The following is a 27,945-nucleotide window of genomic DNA, read 5'->3' as shown; positions in this document are numbered from 1 at the left end:
AGGTCTATCTGACCTCAGGTCTATCTGACCCCAGGTCTCTCTGACCCCAGGTCTCTCTAACCCCAGGTCTCTCTGACCCCAGGTCTATCTGACCCCAGGTCTGTCTGACCCCAGGTCTATCTGACTTCAGGTCTGTCTGACCCCAAGTCTGTCTGAGCCGAGGTCTATCTGACCCCAAGTCTATCTGACCCCAGGTCTATCTGACTTCAGGTCTATCTGACCCCAGGTCTGTCTGACCCCAGGTCTCTCTGACCCCAGGTCTGTCTGACCCCAGGTCTATCTGACCTCAGACCTATCTGACCCTAGGTCTTTCTGACCCCAGGTCTCTCTAACCCCAGGTCTCTCTGACCCCAGGTCTATCTGACCCCAGGTCTATCTGACCTCAGGTCTATCTGACCCCAGGGCTATCTGACCCCAGGTCTATCTGACTCCAGGTCTATCTGACCCCAGGTCTGTCTGACCCCAGGTCTGATTTTTGCTCTTATCCTTTACCCCAAGGGATTACTAGTGCTTCCTAAACTTTCCCACCAAAGTGTTCTTAAGAGGCACAGGACTGGGGTGCATAGCCCTCCCATGGTGGGGTGTGGGTGCAGGAGGTGGAGGACTGGTTAGGAGTTTAATCAGGAACTATAGGCAACATGGAATTTCTTTGTCTCTTTTTCTTCCCCAAAAATTATATTTGCTATGAAAAACTCATTCATTTTGTATTCTGCTACATATCTACTTTCAAAATGTTTAAAATTATGTAACATTTAGAAAAATGAGTTTTCATAGATGAGCCATGTTTATCCTCTGGCTCCAAGTATAACTGGGCCAGCCTTGGTGAACCCTCCAGGGCACATACATCCTAATTTGAGAACCATTAGGCGGTCTCAGACAGGTACAAGGTGGGGAGACAAAACGTGGATTCATGCAATAAAAGACGGCTAAAGCAAAATAGAAAACATTTGGACCATGGTATGAGAAAACAAGAAAACCGGGAGAGAGAGAGAGAGAGAGAGTGTGTGTGTGTGTTTGTGTGTGTTTGTGAGAGACAGACAGACAGAGGCAGAGAGACAGAGACAAAGACCAAGACCTAGATAGACAGAAGAGACAGACCAAGGTAGAGAGAGGACACTGATTGTTGGTTGATTGGCCCAAAGGGTTAGAGCAGGGCATCAGTGGAGGCTCTTGGTTTTGTGCCCATGTGTGACTGATTAACTTTGTAGGTGAGAGCAGGAGGTGACTGGACCTGAAGTTGTTAGCTGGATCATCGTGTGGGTCGTCCACAGCCACAGATCCTCTCCTGGCCACGTCTGGGAAGGGAGTTGACCTCTGGATGGGCTTGGTGAGAGTAACTGTCCTGAAGACACGTGGAGCTAGAGAGAGAATTCGCTGGCGCGGTAGACTCTGAATCTGCCTGCAGATGTATTCTGGTCTCTAGAAATGCTGTCTTGCTGCTCATCTCTGTCTCTGGGGATATGTTTTTATTCGTCAAGTAACTGGATTCCTAGTTTGTTTTCCAGAAGGGAGTATCCTAGTTTCTCAGACATGAATATTCCCATTGTTGGAAAGATTATACTTCTTTATTGTAAGTTGATACATTAGCATCCTGGTGTAACAACCCATCTCCTGTGAATTTTTTTAGCAAACATCTGTTCCCAGAGTGAGAACACACTTGGGTGAATAGAAGTCAGGTTTTGCATTTGCGAAGCTGAGGTGCAGCCCCTTGAACCCATGATAGAACCTGCGAGTGTGAAGAAGGAATCTCTCTCTGAGGCCAGGTCAGAGCAGCCAGCCAACCGGTTTTACCCACCCCTTTCAGTGACATCTTCCTGTAGGGGGATTAACCTTGCACTTGGCTATGGATACACTTATAAAAATGTTCAGTCTCTGTAGTAAGCAGAGGACTGCAGATAGAAAAGTGACATGGCATTTTTTTCTTAGCAAATTGGCAAAGTAATGATAATATATAGTGTTGGGAAGGGTGTGTAGAAAACTGCCTTTTCATACTGCTGGTGAGAATGTAAAGTGGTTTAGCCTCCGCCTCCCCCCCTTTTTTCCTATACAGTAAAAGATTTAGAAATTCCTCTGCCCTTTGATTCACCAAGTCTACATCCAGGAATTAATTCCAAGGAAACCAATGATAATAACAGTATGGCTTATAACAGTGAAAAAGCATACGACCCCACCATACGTGCCCTGCAGTAGAGAGTGGCTAAGTCAGTTGTGGTTCTTATACATGATGGAATACAGCAAGGCCACTAAAATGACCATGTGGCAGTCAATTCACTGACATTGAAAGATGTCCCTGATCCAGTTGAGTGAAAAAATACTGGATAATGTGTTCAATACGTGTAGTCTAATCCTGTTTTGAATATCTGAGAATATGTATGTGTGTATATGTATATACGTGTATGTTTGTATATATGTGCATATGTCCATTAACAGTGGCTTCTCTGAGAAGTGGGATGGTGACTGCTTCCAACAGAAATCCATCTGGTCCCTCACCCTTGTTGAGACATCAGAAGACCCCTTGGTGTTAGCGCATTTAGGCTTCCTAACTCCGCCCGCCATCCCTGGGTTAGTGGTCTCTTGTTCGGGATGTTTTAGACCCAGCCAGGCTGGCTTCTGGCTCCTACTCTAAACTTCTGCCTGCTCCGTGTTTCTGATTATTCCACTTCTGCCCCGTATCCCCCTTCCCCATCAGTCCCAAGCTGCTCACACCACTGGAGTTTGATTTGTCACTGGTCCATGAACGTCTCCTTTAGTTTCCTGGCTGCGGTTGTTCTTCGCCAAGCTGGTGCCTTTGGGACTTGACTTTGTTTGCCCTCTCCTGGTCCTTTCAGCCATGCATATGCCCGTTTAGCCAGCTTGCTGCTGTGGTTTCCTCGCCACCTACAGTGAGGCCATGCCATCTGTCTGGCTTTTGCTCGCCTCTGATGTTTCTTCCATCTCCTGTACTATTCCCACCGCCCCCATGCCTTCAGCTGCCCACATGGCAGGACCTGTCACTCGTTCCTGGAGAACGTCCAGGAGGTGTGGGGTTGAGCGACAGTGAGCTCGCCTTCCATGTGGGAGGCCTGGCTGAGCTCCACGCGGCTTTGCGGATGACCCTGGCCTGCCATTCTCTATTAAGCATGGCTTGTGTCTGGGATGGATGACATTGTCTTTCCACGGCGAAGTGGGCTTAACTTGTGCAAGGAAAATGGCTTCACTGACGGGTAGGACAATGGGATTGAAGGGGAAAAAAAATGTTCCAGAAGCCAGGAATGATTTAGTGCTGTACTTTGAAGGCATTATTCTTTCTCTCTTTTTCATTTAGGATCTCCACTCTTTGTCCAAGAAGACCTAAGATATCAGTGGAGAGAAGGTGCCAGAACCACAGACATCCTTATGCAGATGAAGCTGGGTGTGAGTACCATCTGCAGCAAGTTGCTTACCCTTTTTGATTTTTAGTTTCCTCACTTGATAAAAAGAAACTTAATAGTAATAATAGTTACTTACTGTATATTTACTATAAGCCAGCCACTCTGCTAAACCCTGAATCCTCCTAACAAAATATAGTAGATTCCATCAGTTTTCCCTTTTATAGGTTGGGAAAAGGAAAATTTAAAGAGCTTAGATGTCCAAGTTCAGACAGCTTGTAAGGCATGAGCCAATATTTGAACCCAGTCAGCCAACTACGAGCCCACACTCCAAGTGTACACTATTTGCCTCTTCTATGGACCAGTGTAGGTGAAGTGCCTCATTCAATGCCAGTACATACTAAGTGCTCAAAAATTGTCCCTCCGAGGGCCATTCTGAGTTGACATGAGGTCAGAATTTAGAGTCAGAGATTCTCCTCTTCATGGATATCCCCGGACAACAAAAACCCAGGAGGGGCTGGCTGCCTCTGTCCATCTCATATCAGCGTCGGTAGGCTGCAGGCTGTGTCTTTCATTCCCTGTGTGACAGTGAGCAATGAACTTCCAATTTATGGTCTCCCACTTTCTTTATGGAGCCCCTGTTCCTATACCCCATCAATCATTGTCACTTTGAATTTTTGCAGTGTTTTACAAAATCAACCTGTGCTGATCTTTCTGTTGGTTTAAAGCTCGTGCAATGAAGATCTATGCATATGTTGTCTCCCTGAAATGGGCATTGTACTGCATAGAATCTTCAACAACAAACCCTCAACAATTACATCAGCTACTACAACAATTAATGTTTCGCCACCACATAGGCACCCACGGTTTGGTGCACTAAGTGCTGAGTTCAGGGGTCTCAAAATCAAATCCCTGTCAGGCCAGCAGCTTAAAGGAGGAAGCAGGCCAGGTGGGTAGCAATGAACCTAGAGCCCGTGGCCTCAGCAAAGGGGTGACTGCTCTGAGCACTGGCCGGGTGTTGCCAGGCTGGACTGCAGGCTCGCCTTTGTCAGAACTTCGCCTTTCTCAAGAGAGTTGTAAATATGGATTTTTATGTGCGATTTCTCAGTGTAAAATGTTGGCAAATAATTCACATTTAAAAAAAATAAGTCCTCATCTGTTAGCTATATACCATTTGTTTTCTACATTCTCTGACCTAGAGCCCTTTTAGGTCACTGAATGAACACTACACCATAATAAGAGTATAAACTGTGATCCTAGGAAAGTGGATATAATCAAAAGTTTAAGTATCAGAGGTCTCTAAAGAACCATTGTCAGGCCATTGCCACTTAGAGCGGCAGCACGGGACCCCAAAAGCCTCACTAATGGGCCAACGCTAATTGCTGTGGCCTCCATGCTCCTTCCAGACTCTCGTCCTAGGTTCCTTTTTCTTGTTTTTGTGGCTTCGACATTCCTTGTGTTCTCTTCCGGCCTGATCTGCCAACGGAGCCCAGCTGTGTGCATTGGCTCACTGCAGCTCTGCAGAGCCAAGGCTTTCGAAACCCGGGTGGGCTCCATGAGCCCCCAGAGCGTCAACCTGATGCCTGTGTGCTCCTGCCCCAGGGTCAGCTTCACCATCTCCTCACCGGGAGTCTGAGGTAGAAACCACGGGTGGATACTAGCCATGTCACACAGACCCTAGGTGTCCACACTGGCCAGAGGGTACACAGGGACCCTGAGCCAGGATCTCTCCTGGCACTTCTGGGGCCCAGCAGGGTGTTCCTGGTCATCACTAGATGCAGCCTGACCTCATAGCTGCAGTGAACTCTGCAGAGCTCTGAACAGCTGGTTCAGATGGGGTTGGGCGTGGATGATTCTTCCTCTGTCTGGCTCTGCCCCTGGGACTGGGATGAACGTTGACATGAGAGCCCATGGCAGTGGGTTTTCCAAGAGGAAAGGCAAGGTTATGCTCTGATGGGAGAAAGCATAACCTTTCCAGAAGCCTGGGGGATCCGGCCATTTGGGTTCCGGTTCACCGATGGGTTGGAATAGGTGCTTTAGGATCAAAGCTGTGAATAATCAGAGGGTATTCGAGGCCCATTTTTATGTCAGTGTCTAGGGCCTGCGCCAAGCCATCTTTAAAATTCTCTGGTCTGTTAGAGTCGATTGCATCATTTTGGTTCATTTTCTGTCAGACGAAACCTATGTATTGAAGTTTTCTGTTGGATGAACACTTACAGCTTCTCCACATCTCCATTGTTTCTGCACCACTTGCAAACATTGACCAGCACTGCAGTTAGCAAAGCAAAAACATGGTAGTGGATACCCAAGGAACTCACACTTTCCGGGAAAAGACAAAACCACTGATACCTATTGTTTTTTAAATCTGAGGGCTTCCAACCAATGAAGCCCCTTCTTCTTCCCGGTAAAGCTGTTGGAGTCATTTGAAGCTGCTGGCCCAAGGCCACTTGGCACCAGGAACAGACCGGGGCTTCTTGCCCTGGCCAGGCTGGGCAGCCCCAGTGTCCTGTGATCATGCACTGTTGGTCTGGCTGGGTGGCTTCCCCCTTGATCATGTCTTAGCCCCCAGAGTCCACAGAGCTGGAAGGGACAGCATCTGGGCCTTGCAGAGCCTTCAGCCTCCAGGTTTGCATTTACTACAGCCAACAGTTTTCAGTTTTGACAAATTAAACAATCTTCTTGGTGTCTTGGTGTTTCACCGTGAAGCATCAGCACAAGTTGTGTGGAACAGAAAATTCACGACATGGATTTGTTGAAATGAGGTAAGAGAGATGCTGGGTCCTCAGACGAGTGGGCGTCTTAGTGCTGAGTTCAGGGGTCAGTGGATGATCACCAATCATCACAATTGCTGATCCTGGGCTCAGGAGGGGAAGGGTATCAAACTATGATGAGTGGGACCTGGGCTTTCATTTTTTTTCCCAAAGGCAGTCAGTGATTGGTGAATCTGGGTCAGCACACTCTTTGACTTGGACCTCTATCATTCATTCCTCAAACATTTATTGAGCACCTACTCTGTACCAGGGACTATGCTAGGTGCTGGGGAATAGACTAATGGATAAGAAACATCATTACTGTCCTTATGGATCTTTTGTTCTAGTTATTAAGGGCAATAAACACGTAAGCAGATGTCACATAATGCTATCTGCTTAAAGAACATTCAATCGGCTAATGGGATAGAGAAAAGCGGGGAAGGGGCTGCTTTGTGAGAGTTGGGCAGTGAACGGCACTCCAAGGGTGATGACGTTTAAGACCAGCAGGGGCACAGGCTCTGAAAAGCCACCATCCTTGCTGCGTGCAGGGGAAGAAAGGTGACCCATGCAACCGGGGAGCAAAGGAGAGGGTAGGGGAGACAAGCTCAGGAGAATCTACGTTCAGGTGGGGCCTGATGGGCATGATCAGGAATGTAGATTTCGTTCTAATCGCCCCTTTCAACCACGAGGAAGGAAGGTGCTGGGTTTAGAAAAGCGGCGTTAGTCACGGGCTCATGGATGGGACTGGACAACTGTCCTTGTTAGTTACACGTCCCAGGTTTACACCAGAGAGTGGCCAGATTCGTACCCAGACCTGGGTCTGTCTACCCCAAATCGTGTGTCTTTCTGACCCCGCTCTGCCTCCCTTTCTACCTGACACTGAAGACAGAGGTCGTGTGTTATAGAGGATGTGGTTGTGGGTCACACCAACACCCACTATGATCACTAGGCTCTGAGCCTCAGGGTCCCCATCACACAAAGGGGCCTCAGGTGAGCACACAGTCTTCAGCTGGGCATTACCTGTGAGGGAAGTTTTCACAGTCCAGGGGTAACAGGGCTGAGAGAGGAATTCATGACAGCGTCAAAGTAACTGAAGTAAGGAAGAATCTTATGAGGGATAGAGTTACCTGTTTTCACTGAAGACAGAAGACAACACATTTCTTGTAAGTAGACATTCTTAACTGGTGTCCTTAGGCCTTGAAGGGACCCATGAAAGCAGTTGTGGCATCCACAAGCTATCTTCCATATTTCAAGAATCTCTAAAGTCTAATGGAACCACTTTGGCAGAGTCTACTGTGTAGCAGAATCTATCTACCAAAGCTGAATGCTGAATACACACATACCCTAGGGCCCAGCAATTCTTCTGCCAGGGTATTGGGTACCAGATACGGGAATGCTCATGTATATTCCTACAAAAGACAGGTACCAGAATGTTCAGAGCAGTACTATTGGAAATAGCCAACACCTGGAAAATGCCCATCCATAATAGAACTGATAAGTAATTTGTAGGATTTTTTTTTTCTTTTTTTTTTGCAATACACGGGCCTCTCACTGCTGTGGCCTCTCCCGTTGCGGAGCACAGGCTCCGGACACGCAGGCTCTGCGGCCATGGCTCATGGGCCCAGCCGCTCCGCGGCATGTGGGATCTTCCTGGACCAGGGCACAAACCCACGTCCCCTGCATCGGCAGGCGGACTCTCAACCACTCCGCCACCAGGGAAGCCTGATATGTGTGCTTTTAAATTTTAATTCAATTAAAAATTTTAAAAATGCTTAATGGAAATTTTGTGATAGCCATTTCTGGTTTTTATTGCATGCCCAGTGAAATACGACTTTTCATAGTCTAAGAGGAGAGAGGAAATTAATTGTTGCTGGAAAAACTGTTTGGAAGGCAATACTTTTTAAAACGTGGGCCCAGCCCAGGGCAAAATTGATGGACGATTTTCTCCGGGGATCCCTCAGGAAAGTTTTGGAGCCAGTGAGCCAAACTTGCAAAACAGGCTGTCTCACTAATGGCGTGTTTGTTTGAGTCTGTGGCAAGTTTGTGGTATTTTCATGAACATTATAAGAGAATATTGTCTTTCTAACGTGACTTAGATTCAGACCTTGCAAGACGCAGGGAGATGGGTTAATGATCTTTTCCTGCCGGCATGTTTTAGGCTGGCTTGTTATGAGTTTACTGTTCAGTGAGAGTGAGGTGTGGGTCCCAGTTCCTCCGGGTTCCTCCCCTTCCCTCCATCTGGAGAACTGCAGGCGGCCATCTGTGTTGTCCAACACTTAGCTGCCACCTCCTGGTCAGTCGTTAACAAGGAGGACCTTAGGCAAGGGGAGGAATCGTAGCTGATTGAAAGTGAGTTTGTCACTTGGGTTAGTGAGACAAAGGGCTTATGTTCTGCTTGGACCCTGGCTTATTGCTCCTCTTGGCACCTGGGTAACCTTCTACCATCTGCCAACCACCCCTGGCCACCATCTGCCAGCCAGCCAGCCAATCCAGCTTCCTGCCTGCTGTGTGACTCAGTGCGGGGGAGTCAGGCAGTCCATGGAACTGATCCAATTCATCCTGGTTTTGCAAAGACAGTGCCAGCACGGGGGTTACTGCAGGTGGTGGTCGGGAAGCGAGAAGCCTCCACCACTGTCCTCTTGCCCTGTTCAGTTAGTTCCAGAACCATGGTGATAACTTCACTCCACATGCCTGGAGGAGCAGAGGCACAGCTGTCTCATCTAGAAGGACACGAAAACCCAAATGCGGGGAAGGAGGTAGAAAGGGTCAACAGCCGTCTTCTGCAGCAGTCATGTGACAGTGAGAAGAGTTGGAGAGCCACCTGCCTAGGCTTTGGACCCTAAGACTCAGCCAGTGATGCAAGCTGGTGTGATCCTACTACCCAGCAGCCAATCTTGTCTTTTTTTGTTTTTTGTTTTTTTGTGATACGCTGGCCTCTCACTGTTGTGGCCTCTCCCGTTGCGCACAGGCTCCGGACGCACAGGCTCAGTGGCCATGGCTCACGGGCCCAGCCGCTCCGCGGCATGTGGGATCTTCCCGGACCGGGGCACGAACCCGTGTCCTCTGCATCGGCAGGCAGACTCTCAACCACTGCACCACCAGGGAAGCCCAATCTTGTCTTTTATCTGACCTTCCCCCGCTGATTCAGGGGGTAAATCCAGATTATTTCTCAGCCAAATTTAGGAGTCCATGTCTTCTTGCTAATGATTGGTTTAAGGAAGAGAATTTATCCCAAACGTAGTCAAAGAGAAGAGAGAGGAGATATATTAAAGGATAGCTGGTAAATGTTCCCTCACAGGAAAGAGTGGCCTCACTGTCTTGTCTTGATGTAATTCCTAAAATGGCTACAGCCATGTTGTGACCATGAGGATTGCAGGTCTGGAGGTAAACTGACACATTTAGGCTGCTGGGGGAAAGATGAAAAGAACCTGGATCCCTCAGGATACCACAGAGCCCTTAAAATAAACAAGCCTGAACTGTCCCACCTCTGGACTTCCCATTATGGGGGCTCATCTGTTTCCTTATTGTTTAAGCCTATGGAGCTTGAGGTTTTTGGTCACTTGCAGCCCAAAGCTCCCTAATTAATCTGAAGCTTCAGTCCAACTTCTCCCCAGCTGCATGCAAATACTGTCAGTTTTCAGCTAGAAAATTTTACCTGGATATATCCTGTGAACCATTATTTTTCAGGTCCAAAATATCTAAAACTTACCTACTTGTCTTTTCCTCATATCTACACCTCAAATTTATATTAAAATTAGTAATTTTTGACTTCTTCTCCTACTTCCAATCTGATAATACACCACACACATAATCACACATGTTATTTTAATAATCATGTACAATACAATTTTCTATTATTTATGAAATGCTTACTGTGTGGCAGGGTCTGTACCAGGAAGTTTATGTGCATTTATATAAATTATTATAAATCCTTAAAATAGCACTGAGGATAGACCATTTTATCTATTATACACCCATTGTATATCTTAGAAAAATAAAGCACAGAGCTGTTAGGTAACTTTCCCTAAGTCACACAGCCTATCTCAGGCAAACGGGGATTTAAACACAGGAAAGGCTTCCCCCTGTGGATGCTCCTCTTCTCTCATCACCTCTTCCTTTGGACGTGTCTTGCATCTCTCTTTTCATTTCCTCTCCCACTGTCACTCTTCAGGTTTAGGCCCAGTGTCTCACGGCTGGACTACTGCAATGGAAAAGGCTTATAGACTCCCTTGCCTCAAATCTTAGCTGCACGTCCCTGCTGTACTGATTTCCCTACAATTGTAGTCATTCCACTCTTCCACTTGAAAATCATCAGTGATTTATCATCATCTGTGTCAGCCACAGTGGATGGCAGGTAATATAAACGTGTAAAGTTTGTTGAATGTGAGACACTAGGCTCTAACTTGCTTGCATTGGGACTAAATGCCTTTGCGAAAGCTGGGCAGTTCAAGTAAAAAGCCATCGGTTGGCTACCAGTTTGTAACCAATGGCCTTGAAGGCAAAATCCACACTTTTTAATCTTGGCATTTAGGTCATCTAAAATTGAATCCTCAGCTAACTTCCTCCTGTGATTTCCTACTTAGCACCCTTCCAAAGTCTCTTACTCAGACACGCGTGCCTCCTTCTCCCCAAATGGTCTTGACACCTACGCTCTTTCCTTTTTTTTTTAAATTGTTTTGGCTGCACCACACAGCTTATGGGATCTTAGTTCCCCAACCAGGGAACAAACCGACGTCCACAACAGCGAAAGCCCGAGTCTTAACCATTGGAACACCAGGGAATTCCCTTGACCCCTACGCTCTTTCTCATCACTTTGTCCCAGGACTTTTGTCCATTCCTTCTTACCTTTTACTTGATGGCCATGACCCAGCTCTAGTCTCTCTTCCTTGACAAGGCACTTTGGGGATCACATGAGAGACTCTCTGAGGATTCGGGTCAGGCTCCAAGATCATCCTCAGCGGACATGTGCCACTCCTTAGTTTGAACTCTGCCAGTGACAAAGAGCTCAGGACTTGTTAAGATGGCGCAAGCCACCATCGAGCAGCCTCGCCTGCTCCACGTCCTGCCATAGGTTGAGCCACATCTAATCAGCCCAACATCTCCCTTTTGAGGTCAGACAGGACAAGCCTGCTTTTTCCTTTTGAATATTGGAAGGATAGCAGCCATGTCCTCTGTCTTCTCAGAATCCTCCATGTTCAAAACTCTCTCAGTCTGTCTCAAATCTTGCCTGTATTCTCCAAGAGAGCAGATGCAGTGTTTGATGGTCTGAGCAAGTTCTGAAGCCCTATAAGGAAGCATTTGGCTTTTAACAAGGAACAAGTGGTCAAACCCAAGGGGGACAAAGTGGAGAGAAATACGAAGGGGGCACAATTCACAGAGCGGGAGCCATTCCATTGGAAAGCCTTCCCCACAGAGTAATAATGTGTGTGTGTGTGTGTGTGTGTGTGTGTGTGTGTGTGTGTTGTGTGTGTGTGGAAGGGGAGGTCCTTATGTGAGGCGGAGTTGGAGAGTTGTGAGTGTGTGTGTGTGTGTGTGTGTGTGTGTGTGTGTCTGGGAGGGATGGGTACTGGTGCTGGGGGTGGAGGTTTTTCTTTTCCTTTATGCTTTTTTTTCTGGAACTATACTTGATTTACAATGTTGTGTTCATTTATGCTGTACAGCAAAGAAATTCAGTTATATAGATATATAGATATTCTTTTTTATATTCTTTTCCATTATGGTTTATCACGGGATATTGAAAATAGTTCCCTGCACTATACAGTAGGACCTTGCTGTTTATCCATCCTATAGATAATAGTTTGCATCTACTAATCCCAAACTCCCAATCCATCCCCCGCTCCCCCTTGGCAACCACAAGTCTGTTCTCTATGTCTGAGTCTGTTTCTGTTTCATAGGTATGTTCATTTTTCTCATATTTTAGATTCCACATATAAGTGATATATGGTATTTGTCTTTCTCTGTCTGACTTACTTCACTTACTATGATAATCTGTAGGTCCATCCGTGTTGCTACAAATGGTATTATTTCATTCTTTTTTTCTGACTGAGTAGTAGGGTGGAGGTTTTTCTGAAACATCTGCCTGAGGGAACCTGAAAAGTCTGTTTTGCTGATAGTGTAATCTAAATCTGTAGATTAGGCAGTGGCCACAGTGGATTTTGGTATATTTAGCCATCTCCTTGCATCGATTATCTGTGGCACTTTCTTGGCAACTAACCTCATCCTTCCTTGTGATACTGTGAGCTGTCGTGTCATTGTTGGCCATGTTATTGAAGTTCCCATGGGTGTCTCTTGTTTGCCCGCGTAGAGGGTAAACCCCTCAGAAGGAGGGACACTGGCCCTGAGTCTGGTGGCCCTCGTAACTCCTAGCAGGGTAGGGGAGCGGAGCACAGGTGCTCACAAGCATTTGTTTCAGACTCTCAGGGAATAGAAAGAACCTTAAATACAATGGAACAATTGCCCAGTGGGCTCTTCAGGTTGAATCAGACTGTATCTCAAGGTTAAGGGTCTTTAAAAGCTATCTGTCTGAAAAGTCTTCCATTTAACTGAGAAATGTTTCCCTGTGGCTTTTACCAGTTAGTGTACACAGAACAAGGATTTCTGTTCCTTCAAGGAGCTCTTAGAATAGACAGCTATTATGTCTCTTCTCCTGTATGTAGTGTGTGTGTGTGTGTGTGTGTGTGTGTGTGTGTGTGTGTGTGGTGGGAACATTATCTTTCCTGCTGCAAATCATTGTAATAATGGGCCATGCCAATGAAGGGGTCTATAAGTAATGAAAATTTGTACATTACATAAGCAAATTTAATATAGAATTTGTATATTCAAAAGAAGGATGTAAAAAAGAAGATATGATTTTGTCTTCAGTCACGGTAGGGTTTAGCTGTCATTTTTATTTGCATTTCTTCTTTTCCATATCTACTGGTATAAATTTAAATTAGGGATCTTTAAATTTAAAAAAATTTTTTTAATCGCAAAAAGAACTTCTCGAACCTAGGGGCAGGACAGGAATAAAGATGTAGACGTAGAGAATGGACTTGAGGACACGGGGAGGGGGGAAGGGTAAGCTGGGACGAAGTGAGAGAGTGGCATGGACTTATATACACTACCAAATGTAAAATAGCTAGCGGGAAGCAGCAGGAAGCAGCCTTATAGCACAGGGAGATCAGCTCGGTGCTTTGTGACCACCTGGAGGGGTGGGATAGGGAGGGTGGGAGGGAGACGCAAGAGGGAGGAGATATGGGGATATATGTATATGTATAGCTGATTCACTTTGTTATAAAGCAGAAAGTAACACACCATTGTAAAACAATTATACTCCAATAAAGATGTTAAAAAAAAAAGAACAACTCTGTTGCCCTGAGTTGATGACAAGTACATGGAATCCTGGCAGAGAGAGCTTCCATTCTTTGGAGACCTCATCCCAGGAAAGACTAAGTCGGGCAGTAATTTCCACCTCCTGTCTTGTTGTTCTCACCTCCTGGAGGCTCCCGGTATAATCCAGTGCTTTGTCTGAACACTGAGCTCCATAAGGCCTATTTATCGCCTATTTATCGCTAGCTCCTGCGGAGCTAGAAAGGTTATTCAGAATGGTGTCCAGGCCTCCAAAAGATGGGCAGAGTCTGTGCATTTAAGCCTTGGTTTCTGCTTCAGGCATGAGCCAGGGCAAGAGAGGATGTAAATTAAAAAGGACCAGTCATGTGCTCATCAGTGCATTCCCTGGGCATTGGCCAGGAATTGAAAAGAGTACGTTTGTTTTATTTTCTTCTAAATACTTTTCTATGCTTTCTAATTTTTCTTTAGTGAGCATATATTCATTCATTCACCTCTTTACTAAACAGCTTTGAAGTCCTTACAGTGTGCTAGGCATGTGCTGGGTATTGAGTAAACAATAAGTAAAAAGAATTTCCTGTCCTGAAGGAGCTTATCATTGGTAGAGCAGTCGTTTTTTTGTTTTTTTTTAAAGAGCAGTTCATTTTAGTGAGCGATTACTATGTGACAGGCAGGCATAGCACCAAACATTTTACTTACATGATAATTTATATCCTCACAAGAATTCCACGGTGTAGAAATAATAATCCTCATTGAAAGATGAAGACGCTAAAGCTTAGAAAATATAAGCAACTTTGCCAGAAGCTGTTAAGTAGCTGGGCCAGGGTTGGAACTTGTGCTAGATTGTTTTCCTGATCACTCATATTCGGTGTCCCTTCCCCCATCCTCTTGACTTCAAGCAAGGCCATGTGACAGACTTTGACCAGTGAGAGGAGAGTGGATGTCCTTTCTGAGCACCTTTAAGATCATCGTGCAGTTTGATTGTTCTCTGCCATGATGACAGTTTCAGGTAGAGGCTGCTATGTTGAGTCTGGGTTCCAGAGTGAAGGTGACAGAGAGCATGGCTACCGCCCATCCGTAATGGGCATGTAGAGTGAGTTTATTGCTGTTGGAAGCAAATCCTGGGGTCATTTTCTCTGCAGCATGACCTTCTGACTGGCACAGAACCTTTAAACCATTACAGTAGAGTATCTTCTTTTATATCATTTCTATAATTAGAAATCAAAAGAGTAGAATTTGGAGAAGGCATTATCCGGGCAGGATTTTTCAGTGTAAAATATTTATATGAATGTCAAGTTTTGTTTTTTTTTTTTGTGCCTTATCTGCTACCACTCTTCCACTGTTAAAATCTTCCATAATCGGGGATGTTGACTAATCACCTCCGGGACTCATCCTGCATCTTGCTGTCTTGATGCCCTTGCCAATGCCTCTTCCTGGAATGTCTTATAGTTGAATTCAATCCTACAAGCATTTATTGAGCATCTTTGAAATGTCCGTTATCCTGTTCCTCTGAAGTCCCAAACTCCTACCTCCTTCCTGAAGCCATCCCTGATGACCCCAGGCCCATGTGATCTCTCTCGCTCTCCCCCAGACTCTGATACCATTGTTTACCGTACGTGATATGTTACTCAGCACTGTTTACTGTCATTTTTAATTGAAGTAAAATTCACAGAAAATCTACCATTTTAACCTCCTTAGGTGGACAATTCAGTGATTTCTAGCGTATTCACGGTGTTGTGCAACCATCACCACTGTCTACTTCCAGAACACTTCCATTAATCCCAAGTAAACCTTGAACCCATTAAGTAATCACTCCCTGTTCCTCCCTCCCCGCAGCCCTTAGCAACTGCTAATCTACTTTTCTTTTCTTCATGGATTTACCTATACTGGGTATTTCATATAAATGGAATAACATTTTCGTGGCCTTTTGTGTCTAGCTTCTTTTTCTAAATTGAAGTATAGTTGATTTATAGTGTTGTGTTAGTTTCTGGTATACAGCAAAGTGATTCAGCAAAGTACAGCAAAAAGGATATATATATTCTTTTTCAGATTCTTTTCCATTATGGTTTATTACAAGATACTGAATATATTTCCCTGTGCTATACAGTAGGACCTTGTTGTTTATCTATTTTATATATAGTAGTTTTATCTGCTAATTTCAAAACTCCTCATTTATCCCTCCTGCCCCCCTTTCCCTTTGGTTTGTTTTCTATGTCTGTGAATCTGTTTCTGTTTATTAAATAAGTTCATTTGTTTAGATTCCACATATAAGCAAAATTATATGATAGCTTGTCTTTCTCTGTCTGACTTACTTCACTTAGTATGATAATCTCTAAGTCCATCCGTGTTGCTGCAAATGGCCTTATTTCATTTTTTTTTATGGCTGAGTAATGTACCACATCTTCTTTATCCATTCATCTCTTGATGGACATTTAGGTTGCTTCCATATCTTGGCTATTGTAAAGAGTGCTGCTCTGAACGTTGGGGTGTATGTATCTTTTTTAATTAGAGTTTTCTCCAGCTATCAGCCCAGGAGTAGGATTCCTGGATCATATGGCAGCTCTATTTTTAGTTTTTAAGGAACCTCCGTACTGTTTTCAATAGTGGCTGTACCAGTTTACATTTCCACCAACAGTGTAAGAAGGTACCCTTTTCTCCACACCCTCTCCAGCATTTATTGTTTGTAGGTTTTTTGATGATGGCCATTCTGACTGGTGTGAGGTGATACCTCATTGTAGTTTTGATTAGCATTTCTCTAATAAGTATCTAGCTTCTTTTTTAGCATAATGTTTTCAAGATTCTTCTATGTTGCAGCATTTATAAGTACTTCTTATATGGCTGAATAATATTTCATTATATAGTTAGACCACATTTTGTTTAACCATTCATCTGTTGATAGACATTTAGGTTGTTTCCACCTTTTGGCTATTGCACAGGGTGTTGCTACTGTAAACACTGGTATACAAGTTTTTGTGTGGTTATATGTTTTTATGTATCTTTTTACTATATACCTAGGAGTGGAAATTACTGAGTCATCCGGTAACTCTAGATTTTTAAGTCTCTGCTTTTTATTTTCTCTAATAGATTATGATTATTCCTGGGATTATTAGATTATTATTATAGATTATTAGATATTATTATTAGATTATTCCTGGGAGCAGAAGTCTTCTAACTCTCTTCATCTGTGCTGCTGCAAACATTCATTCCTTTTGCAAATGTGTGTCGTGTTGAATGCCTACTTTGTGCCTGGTACTTCCCTAGGCGTTTGCAGGTTGATTATCACAGAGTCCAAGCCTATAATCTGAGAGGTCGAATGGTCTGGCTTTCCATCCAGTAGAAGAATCGTATATCTGGGTTATCTAGTCTTTGTATAAACATTTATACAGCTCCTTAAAAAATAATTTCTACTGCATTTTGTGATTACAGAAACAGTATATGTTTACTGTAGAGAGCTTGAAAGTACAAGAACATATTTAAAAAAAAACACAAAAATAACCCATAATTCTGTAGCTCAGAGATACACACTGCTAGCATATTATTAAAATTCCTTCCAGACTTTATTTTCAGTCTGAGGCATACAGTTCATGTTATTAGAACGATCCTATATTCATCAGCTACTTCTTTTTTTTTTTTTTTTGCTGTACGCGGGCCTCTCACTGTCCTGACCTCTCCCGTTGCAGAGCACAGGCTCCGGACGCGCAGGCTCAGCGGCCATGGCTCACGGGCCCAGCCGCTCCGCGGCATGTGGGATCTTCCCGGACCGGGGCATGAACCTGTGTCCCCTGCATCGGCAGGCGGATTCTCAACCACTGCGCCACCACGGAAGCCCGATATTTCATCTTTATTTTCTCTCCACCTTTTTCGCTGTTCAATCCTCCTACTCCTCCATTCTTGCTTCCTGGGGTCCTATTCCTGAATAAACCACCCACAGGTCAAACTTCTTGTAGATGTTACTCTTGGCGGATTACAGGCTAAGGCATTAGATGTGCAGTTTCAAACACAGAGTTTATTTAAACATTATGCCATGAGTTTAAGATGGATATATATATATATGTAATTTATATTTATGTTAATTATAATGTATATGCATATGTGCATATGTATTTATATATATACATACATATACGTTTTATATTTATATATATATTCCTTCATCCCTGCTGTCTTCTAAGATCTCCTTGTATCAGAGGGGCATGTCCCAGAATCCTTCGCCAGCCAGGTTCTGATTTAGACTCTCTCAATGAGAGGACTCATACATGACTGGAAAACAGGGAGAAGCAGAGCAAAGTATTGCTTCTCTAGCACTGATGAGCAAGGGTGTGTAGGTGAATGTGAAGTTCTGCACCATATGGTTATTGTAAAGTTTCGTAGCAGCTTCTGTAGAGTCACATGCAACTGCAAGAAATAGTACAGAGAAATCTTGAGTATAGTTTACCATTTTCCCCAATGGTAATGTTTTGTAAGATGGTAGTATAATATCACAACTACGATATTGACATTGATACAACTCACCGATACTATTCAGCATTCCATAGTTCTGCTTGCACTAATTTGTGAGAGTGTGTTTAGTTCTATGCAATTTATTAACATTTAGAGTATACAGTTCAATGGTTTTTAGTATATTCACAGAGCTTTGCAACCTTCACTACTATCTAATTCTAGAACATTTTCATCAATCCCAAAAGAAACTCTGTACCTATTAGCTGTCACTCCCCATCCCTCCCTCCAGCTGTACTTTCTCTATAGATTTGTCTGTTCTGGACATTTTATATAAATGGAATAATACAACATGTGATCTTTTGTGACTGCCTTATTTCATGTAGCATGAATAACATTTTTAAGATTCATTCATGTTGCAGCAGGTATCAGTACTTTGTTCCTTTTGATTGCAGAATAATGTTCCATTGTATAGGTATAGCACATTATTTTATCCATTCATCAGATGATAACATTTGGATTGTCTCCACTTTTGGATTACTGTAATTAATGCTGCTGTGAACATTGATGTGCAAGTTTTAGTGTGGACTTAACATTTTCATTTCTCTTTGGTGTATACCTTTGAGTCACAATTGCTGAGTCATGTACTAACTCTATGTTTAACATTTCCAATAACTTCCCAACTGTTTTTCAAAGTGGCTGTACCATTTTACATTCCTACCAGCAATGTCTGAGGGTTCGAGTTTTCTCACATGCTGGCCAAAACCCGTTACTGTCTGCCTTTTTGATAGTTCTGTACAATCTTATCACATACGGTAGGTTTGTGTATCCACCACCTTGGTAAAGATCCTGAACAGCAGCATCACCGCCAAGATCCCTCATGTTGCCTTTTAAAAGCTTATCCACCTCCTTTTTGTGCTGCACCCTCTTCATCCCACCAACACCTGGCAATCACTAATTTGTTCTCAATCTCTAAGATTTTGTCATTTCAAAAATGTTGTATACAATGGAATCACACACTAATTAACCTTTTGGGACTGACTTTTTTCACTCAGTGTAATTCCCTGGAAATTCATCCAAGTAGTTGCATGTATCAATACTTGGTTTCTTTTTATCCCTGACTAGTGTTCTGTGGTCTGAAGGCAGCCTGGTTTAAGTAGTCACTCATTGAAGGACATCTGGGTTGTTTCCAGTGTTTGGCTGTTATGAATAGTGCTGCTATAAATGTACATGTACAGGATTTTGTGTGAACATAAGTCTTCATTTCTCTGGGATAAAGGTCCGAGAGTGCCATTTCTGGGTTGTATGGTCAACAAATGTTTAGACTTATTAAAAATTGCTGAATTGTTTTCCAAAGTGGCTGTGCCAGTTTACATTCTCACCAGCCATGTATGAGTAATCCAGTTCCTCTGCCTCTTCAGTAACATTTTGTACTGTCACTCTGTTGTTTATTGTATCTTTACCTAACCTTTGTTTCTTGTATTTTTCTCTATGTGAAATTTCAAAAATTTACCTTGTTAAAAAAAGACCTCGGGGCTTCCCTGGTGGCGCAGTGGTTGAGAGTCCGCCTGCCGATGCAGGGGACACAAGTTCGTGCCCCGGTCCGGGAAGATCCCACGTGCCGCGGAGCGGCTGGGCCCATGAGCCACGGTCGCTGAGCCTGCCCGTCTGGAGCCTGTGCCCCGCAACGGGAGAGGCCACAACAGTGAGAGGACCGCGTACTGCATTAAAAAAAAAAAAAAAAAAGACCTCTTTTCATTCAATGGCAGTGATCTTATGTTACGGTTAGGAAAGTCTTTTAAACTCTGATATTATGAAAATGATTTCTTCTGATATTTTTATAGAGAGGCAAGTAGGCTAGAGGAGTTGAGAATGGTTGGAAGGCTCTCTGCAGTGAGATTTGCTCTATTCCTGTCCTGGCTCCACCACTTGCTGTAGCGCCCACTTTTGTTGACATGCTCCTCCAAACTTTTCTCTTTCCTTGAATGATAACTCCTGTCCTTCAGCTGTTACTTAGGTGATGTTTTTTCATCCTGTTTGCATCCTGGTCAGTCTCTGCTAGAGGTTCTCCAGTTTGGCAATGTCTATCTCAAGATGACATACCCAGACCTGAGCACTCCACTCCAGATACGTTTTGACAGTGCAGAGAAAGTGGGTCTTAACCTGAGCTGTTCTGCACACCATCAATGTTAGCCAAATTTCCAGTGACTTTTGGAGGCAACTGTGTTAACCGCTTGGCCATTGTTAAACTTATAAAAGCAAAACCTCATCATTTTCACGTGAACTGCTGTTAACCTGAACTCTTCCATCCTACATTTCTGCATATAATTTAATGATCATTATCTGTTCCTGGGGTAGTTCCTTTGATTAATGTATAGGGGTCCTAGTTATTCATATTAATGCTTTTCATCTTAAATTCTGTTTTGCCTTATAAAAATATTACTGTATTAGAAGTTCTCTGTGAAGATTTTTCCTGCGTTTCTTTTGCTTTTACATTATTGTCAGATTTCCCAATACTCTTTGGGGATTACTCTTGTATATAGTGCATTGCTGTTTTTTTAAAAATACTATTTGATACTCTGAATTTTAATAGGTAAGCTTATTCATTTATATTTGCTGAAAAACTCGTATAATTAGACTCATTTATGTCATCTATTTTGGGATTTTGTCATTCCTTCTTTGCTCCTTTCTTATCTTCTGCTTGATTTTAAAAGTTCCCATTCTTTTCTCTTCCTGTTTGCAAATTACAGATTATATTTCCAGTTTCTAAGTGCTTATCCTTAACAGTGTTAACATTTCTTCCTAATATTTTAAAGCGTAAATTTATTTAATATCTTTATCCTATTCCCATTCTACATTTCTTCTGTTCTTTCTTTAACCTCAGGGCAGAACTTTATATTTTTCTAATTAAAAATAATCTTATTAGTTTCGATTCATTCTGCTAGGCTGCTGAGTGATTGTGAGGTCCTGATCCTGTCCTCTAAGTCCTCTTTCTGTTTTGTGTGGCCTTCAATTTTAATATGCATGAGTTTATTGAAGTCAATAATAAAAAAAATACTTAAACAGTCAGAGCTGGATTCAGGGCCCTTTGTTTCCCGTTTAGGAACTCCATGCCTTGCAGATGGAGGAGTGGGGAGTCACACACGAAAATCCACTCTCCTGAATCCTATGAGCTGTGTCTGACTGTGACCAGCTTTCTGTCCCTGGACTAGTACAAGACGATTTCATCACTTTCCCCCCAAAGTTCTTATCACAGACGCTCCATCGTTCAAGGCTGACTGTTGATTAAAATTAATTGAGGAAAAGCTGTGCCTCCAGTTTCTCCCTCGGTCTTCTGAGTGATGAACCTGTCAATGATGCAAGGCAGCGATCCATCAGAATCTCAGCCGTTAGTTGAATGAGACAGCTGGCCGATGTCTGGATGATTCATGTAGCTGTGGTGGGGTGGAGGTGGGGGACTACGTGAGCACAGAAAAGACACAGGTGCCTTCCAGCGTGGTGTGGGCGAATCGTGACAAACGGGAGGCAGGAAACCTAGGTTCTAGTCTTGGCTTCTGCTGATGGTATAAAATATCAGGGGTGGAAGATTCTGTACACTTACACACATATGGATGCTAGACGTGATTTCGTTACCTTGGAGATTTCCCCCACTTTTTAACCCCTTGCAGTCTCTTTTGTTGTCACTCTTCTGTTGAAACTGTCTTCTCCTCCTTGACCAAAACCCCAGAGATGTTTTTTTTTTCCCCTAATTCTAGAAGTTCTCTTTTGTGTTTAGCACCAGGGACCCTCTGCTTTCTTCCTGAAATTCCTTTCTTTTTTGTTTCTCTGTCACTGCTTTGTCCTGACGTCCCCTGCCCCTTTCCTCTGCTGCTGCCTTCTATTCCTTCCCCTGTTACTTAAATGTGGGCTTCCCCCTGGCACAGCCGCAGCTGCCGGCTGGGTGTCTTCCTTCTGCTCTTTAGAAGTCAACATCTGTACCATTATTTTATATTCCACATATAAGCAATACCATATCATATTTGTCTTTCTCTGTCTGACTTACTTCACTCAGAATGACAATCTCTTGGTCCATCCATGTTGCTGCAGATGGCATTATTTCATTCTTTTTTATGGCTGAGTAATATTTCCATGGTATACATGTACCACATCTTCTTTATCCATTCCTCTGTTGATGGACATTTTGGTTGCTTCCATGTCCTGGCTCTTGTAAATAGTGCTGCTATGAACATTGGGGTGCAATAAGGACATACTGTATAGCACGGGGAACTCTTCTCAATACTCTGTGATGACGTATATGGGAAAAGAATCTAAAAAACAGTGGATATATGTATATGTGTAACTGATTCACTTTGCTATAGAGCAGAAACTAGCACAACATTGTAAATCAACTATACTCCAATAAAAATTAAAAATAATAAAGGTGTGACTATCGACAAGATCCCTAAAAAAAAAAAAAAAAAAAAAAAAAAAAGAGTCAACATGCCCCACGTGGAATTCTTCACATTATACCCAAAAGGAGTTTATCCTTGATTTCTCTATTTTTCTTGAGAGTCCCATCATTTCCTCAGTGATGCTGACTCAAGATCCCAAGTCCTCGAGTTGGATGCTGACCTGTCTCCAGTCTTCCTAAATTAAATAAATAGGTACTGAGTGCTGGGTTGTAGGCTTTCCCACTGAAAAGCTCAGGGTCTGGAGGATTGGTGTGAGAACCATGGCTGCCAGTAGGTTCATGTGTTCTGGTAGCCCAGAGACAGGAGAGAGGGGAAGATGGCACATATCCATGGGGGATCCCCTAGGTGCCATTTCCTGAGCCAGGCTCTTCATATAGAGCATCTCAGTTGAAGCTTATGACCCTCTGAGGTAGATATTACAGCCAAGGAAATGTAAGTTCAGTGGGGTCAGGGTTATATGACTAAATAATAAGTGCTGGAACCAGGATTCAAAATTAGATCTGTTATTTTTTCCGGACAACATTGTTCTCTGGGCTGTCACAGAGGAGGTGACAAAATGAACTTTTAATCATTTACAGATGAACTCTTCTTAGTAGTTCATATGTGGAAAAGAATTCCTATCATAAGGGAAAAGAATAGGTTCAGAGGTGTGAAAGAGTGTGCCTGAGAGTTCTAAGTAGAAATAAGAAACATAAGTGGGGGAGGAAATTAGCAACATGGAAATTAGCAACATGTATGTCCATACATAGAGATGACCATACTAAGTGAAGTAAGTCAGACAGAGAAATATCATATCACTTATATGTGGAATCTAGAAAAATGATACAAATGAACTGATTTACAAAACAGAAACAGACTCACAGACTTAGAAAACAAACGTATGGTTACCAAAGGGGAAAGAGGGGGGGAGATAAATTAGGAGGTTGGGATTAACATATATACACTACTATATATAAAATAGGTAATCAACAAGGACCTAGTGTATAGCATAGGGAACTCTACTCAGTATTCTGTAACAAACTATATGGGAAAAGAATCTGAAAAAGAATAGATATAAATATGTATATGTAAAAATAAAATAAAATGATAAAAATTTTTAAAAAATAAATGGGGGAGGAAGTTTAGGGAGATGACATGTCAGCTTTTGGACATGTTGAGTTTGGGGTGTTTATAGGTCAGCAAATAGTAGAAAGGATGAGTCTGGAGTTTAAGAAAGAGATAGGGAATTAGAAATTTAAAGTTATATCATCAGGGGTTAGAGCCATGGAGGCTGTAAAATTATCTAGGTGGGATGGGTAAGGCCAAAACAGAAAATATATGGGCAAGGAACTACGGAGAACAGGAAGATTGAGAGGGAACTGTCAGAGAGGCAGGGGAGCTGCAGGAAACAGCAAATGATGAAAACCAGAGAAGAGTGTCAAGAACGTCAAGGCCAGCAGGGTTCTCACGGGGATAAATGGGATCAAGACTAAAAATGACAATTGAATCTGGCGATTTAGGAGGTCAGTGGAGAAACTGGCGAGAATAGTTTTAATTTGGAGGTGGGAGGTGGAATGTAAGTTTCAGGGGGTTGGGACATGAGCAGGGGGTAAAGAGCAGAAAAAATATGGTGGGGGGCTACTCTGTTAGGGTGAGAATGTCCATGTTCTTCTCTCTGTGGTGTCTCCTGCGGTCTTCAAGGCCCAGCTCAAAAGCAATCTCATCTATGAAATTTGCCCTGACACTGCTTTCCCTCTCTGTGTTTCCAGGTCCTTCTTGCTGTCATTGTAACTACAACCACAATCCGGTCTGTGTTTGTTATCTGAGTCCAGCTTCCAGGACTAGACTGTAAGCTCCTTGAGATGTGAGACCCTCTTCTTGGTGCCACCCATAACATCCAGTCCTGAACACAGTGGGTGCTCACTAAGTGCTTTGTACACAGTAGGCACTCATGAAATGTGTGCTGAATTGAGTTATTTAGAGACGAGCATCACAGAAAGCAATGGAAATTCTCGTAATAATTCTGGTGAGCTTTATATACATATGTGTATATATATATATATATATTTGTGTTTTTGAGGGCAGGGAATATATGCTGAGTAAATGAAATGGAGCTAGGTTTTCTGATTGATTTATCTTGACTTAGATAGCGGAATCAACGATTGTTTCAGTACTTTAAATATTTGGTCTACACGGAAGCACACAACTAGCATGAAATTTTGTTCGACTTGTTGTTTTGTTCAGTTTGTTGAAGTTTGTCACCTGATTTATCTAGGAATTTTGCCTTTGTTGAGACATGAGCTTTCAAGGGTTCCCACCAATCTCAGTGCTCTGGATAGAGGTTAGAGGTTAGAGGTTATATAGAGGTTATGAAATGGAGAAGGGATACTAACTGAAAAGAGGTGAGTGTTGCTACGCAGTGTTCTAGAAGACGCTGGACTTAGACTCAGGATATTTGATGTCTGGTCCCAGCCCTGCTCACGATTAGCTGTGCCGCCTTACTCAGCTGTTTCTCTCGGCCCCGGTTCCACATATGTAACACAAAGCGGTTTAGACAAGATGTGTCTAAGATCACCTTTCCTATTTTAACACTGTATGAATCTGTGAAAAACATTTCTACAGTCATATTCTACAAAATCTTTCAACCTCATGCTTGCTACTTTCCAATATCCATGTGGCAGTGAACATGGAACTATTGAGGGAGTGAAGCTCAAAACTGGTTCCTTGCCTCCCTCCCCACCATCTTAGTCCTGCCTTGCTGTCATTCTAAAGAACTAAATGCAACTTGATCGCCCCAGCTTGGTTGTTGAACTGAAAGCTCTGCAGGGAAAAGGACTATGTCTAATCTCCTCCGTGTATCACCCCAGCACCGGTTCTGGATCCCACACGCACTGTTCAGCCTGTTTGCTTAACGGACTGTTTGACTTGCTTGACTGTGTCGAATCTGTGTGGGAACTTCTTGAAGGTGAATCTCTCAGCTTGGCAGGGAATTCATGATTCCTATTTGTTGCTATTGATTTTAATTATGTACTGTATTTCTCTAAATATTCTACATAGACTCAGAAACTTCCAAAAGCACAAGAGATAGATATAGACATAGATACTTAAGATTGAAAATAAAAACCAGAACAGAAGAAAATCCCCAGCAGTGACTCTCTCTTGTATTTTTGCAATCACAATTTGGGTGACAGCTCCTGCTGCTTCTGGCTTCCTGAGTTCTGAGCAATTTCTCAGTTGGGTTCTGGGAGTTAAGTAGGGGTGAGTGGATGGTAAGAGCCTTCTTATCTGATGTGACAGAACTGGTAGTTGTTTTAATGTAAGGACTGGTTAAAAATGGGCATCTGAGGGCTTCCCTGGTGGCGCAGTGGTTGGGAGTCCGCCTGCCGATGCAGGGGACGCGGGTTAGTGCCCCAGTCCAGGAAGATTCCACAGGCCACGGAGTGGCTGGATCCGTGAGCCATGGCCGCTGAACCTGTGCGTCCAGAGCCTGAGCTCCACAACAGGAGAGGCCACAACAGTGAGAGGCCCGCGTACCGCAAAAAAAAAAAAAAAAGGGCATCTGAAAAAAATGCACGCACAGCTCAAACATTTTATTTCAGTCTAGAAACCTGTGAATGGGGGACTTCCCTGATGGTGCAGTGGTTAAGAATCCACCTGCCAGTGTAGGGGACACAGGTTTGTGCCCTGGTTGGGAAGATACCACAGGCCACGGAGCAACTAAGCCCGTGTGCCACAACTACTGAGCCCACGCACCTAGACCCATGCTCTGCAACAAGAGAAGCCACCACAGTGAGAAGCCCGTGCACCGCAACGAAGAGTAGCCCCCACTCACCACAACTAGAGAAAGCCCGCGCGCAGCAACGAAGACCCAACGCAGCCAAAAAGAAAAAAAAAGAAAAAGAAAAACTTGTGAATGCATATTTCTTTCTCAATCTTTTGACTGAGGTTCAAGGCCTTATTCTTCCATATACATACTTTCTCAAGGGGGAGGGGAAACCTAGATCGTTGCAAAGCAGTCTGAGCACAGAATCCTGGATATTTATAGTAATTTCACTAGGCTTTTTTTTTTTTTTTGCTTTACAATGGTATGTTAGTTTCTGCTTTATAACAAAGTGAATCAGCTATACATATACATATATCCCCATATCCCCTCCCTCTTGCATCTCCCTCCCTCCCACCCTCCCTATCCCATTGCTCCAGGTGGACACAAAGCACCGAGCTGATCTCCTTGTGCTATGCGGCTGCTTCCCGCTGCTTCCCACTAGTTATCTATTTTACATTTGGTAGTATATATAAGTCCACGCCACTCTATCACTTCGTCTCAGCTTACCCTTCCCCCTCCCTGTGTCCTTAAGTCCATTCTCTAGTAGTTCTGTGTCTGTGTTCAACTTCATCTAATGAAACACAGCTTGAGAATCTTTCTAGTTTTCAACCTAATTTTCATAGAATTAACTCTCTTTTGTAACTCATATTTCATCAATGTTTATATTTAGTTATATAATTTCCATAGCATTTAAAACTGTTAACAGCAAAGCAATCTACAGATTCATTGCAATCCCTATCAAAGTACCACTGGCATTTTTCACAGAACTAGAACAAAAAACTTCACAATTTGTACGGAAACACAAAAGACTCCGAAGCCAAAGCAGTCTTGAGAAAGAAAAACAGAGCTGGATGAATCAGGCTCCCTGACTTCAGACTATAATACAAAGCTACAGTAATCAATACAGTATGGTACTGGCACAAAAACAGAAATATAGATCAATGGAACAGGATAGAAAGCCCAGAGATAAACCCATGCACATATAGTCACCTTATCTTTGCTAAAGGAGGCAAGAATATACAGTGGAAAAAAGACAGCCTCTTCAATAAGTGGTGCTGGAGGGGGGGAATCGGGAAGATGGCAGAAGAGTAAGATGCGGAGATCACCTTCCTTCCCACAGATACATCAGAAATACATCTACACGAGGAACACCTCCTACAGAACACCTACTGAATGCTGGCAGAAGACCTCAGACCTCCCAAAATGCAAGAAACTCCCCACGTACCTGGGTAGGGCAAAAGAAAAGAGAATAAACAGAGACAATAGGGACGAGACCTGCACCAGTGGGATGGAGCTGTGAAGGAGGAAAGGTTTCCACACACTAGGAAGCCCCGTCGTGGGTGGAGACTGCGGGTGGTGGAGGGGGAAGCTTTGGAGCCGCGGAGGAGAGCGCAGCAACAGGGGTGCGGGGGGCAAGGCGGGGAGATCCCCGCACAGAGGATCGGGGCTGACCGGCACTCACCAGCCCGAGAGGCTTGTCTGCTCACCCACCAGGGTGGGCGGGGCTGGGAGTTGAGTTCTCGGGCTTCGGTCGGAGTGCAGGGAGGGGACTGGGGTTGGCAGCGTGAACACAGTCTGCAGGGGGTTAGTGCGCCATGGCTAGCTGGGAGGGAGTCCGGGGAAAAGTCTGGACCTGCCAAAGAGGCAAGAGACTTTTTCTTCCCTCTTTGTTTCCTGGTGCATGAGGAGAGGGGATTAAGAGCGCTGCTTAAACGAGCTCCAGAGACGGGCATGAGCCGCGGCTAAAAGTACGGACCCCAGAGACGGGCATGAGACGCTAAGGCTGCTGCTGCCGCCACCAAGAAGCCTGTGAGCGAACACAGGTCACTGTC

At 43.7% G+C, this 27,945-nt stretch overlaps 1 protein-coding gene across 1 annotated transcript in view; it reads left to right on the top strand.

The window, feature by feature from the left end:
* Window positions 1-27,945, top strand: part of THSD7B (thrombospondin type 1 domain containing 7B) — a 1,119,563-nt gene that overhangs the window by 29,805 nt on the left and 1,061,813 nt on the right. Inside the window, exon 4 of the mRNA XM_024764108.1 lies at window positions 3,305-3,391. The gene's annotated coding sequence lies outside the window, so the exon portion shown is untranslated. The remainder of the gene's footprint in view (window positions 1-3,304; window positions 3,392-27,945) is intronic.

Source organism: Neophocaena asiaeorientalis, unplaced genomic scaffold (genome assembly GCF_003031525.2).
Source record: "Neophocaena asiaeorientalis asiaeorientalis breed wild unplaced genomic scaffold, Neophocaena_asiaeorientalis_V1.1 scaffold102, whole genome shotgun sequence".
NCBI lineage: Eukaryota > Metazoa > Chordata > Mammalia > Artiodactyla > Phocoenidae > Neophocaena > Neophocaena asiaeorientalis.
This window is presented reverse-complemented; position numbering and strand designations above follow the sequence as displayed.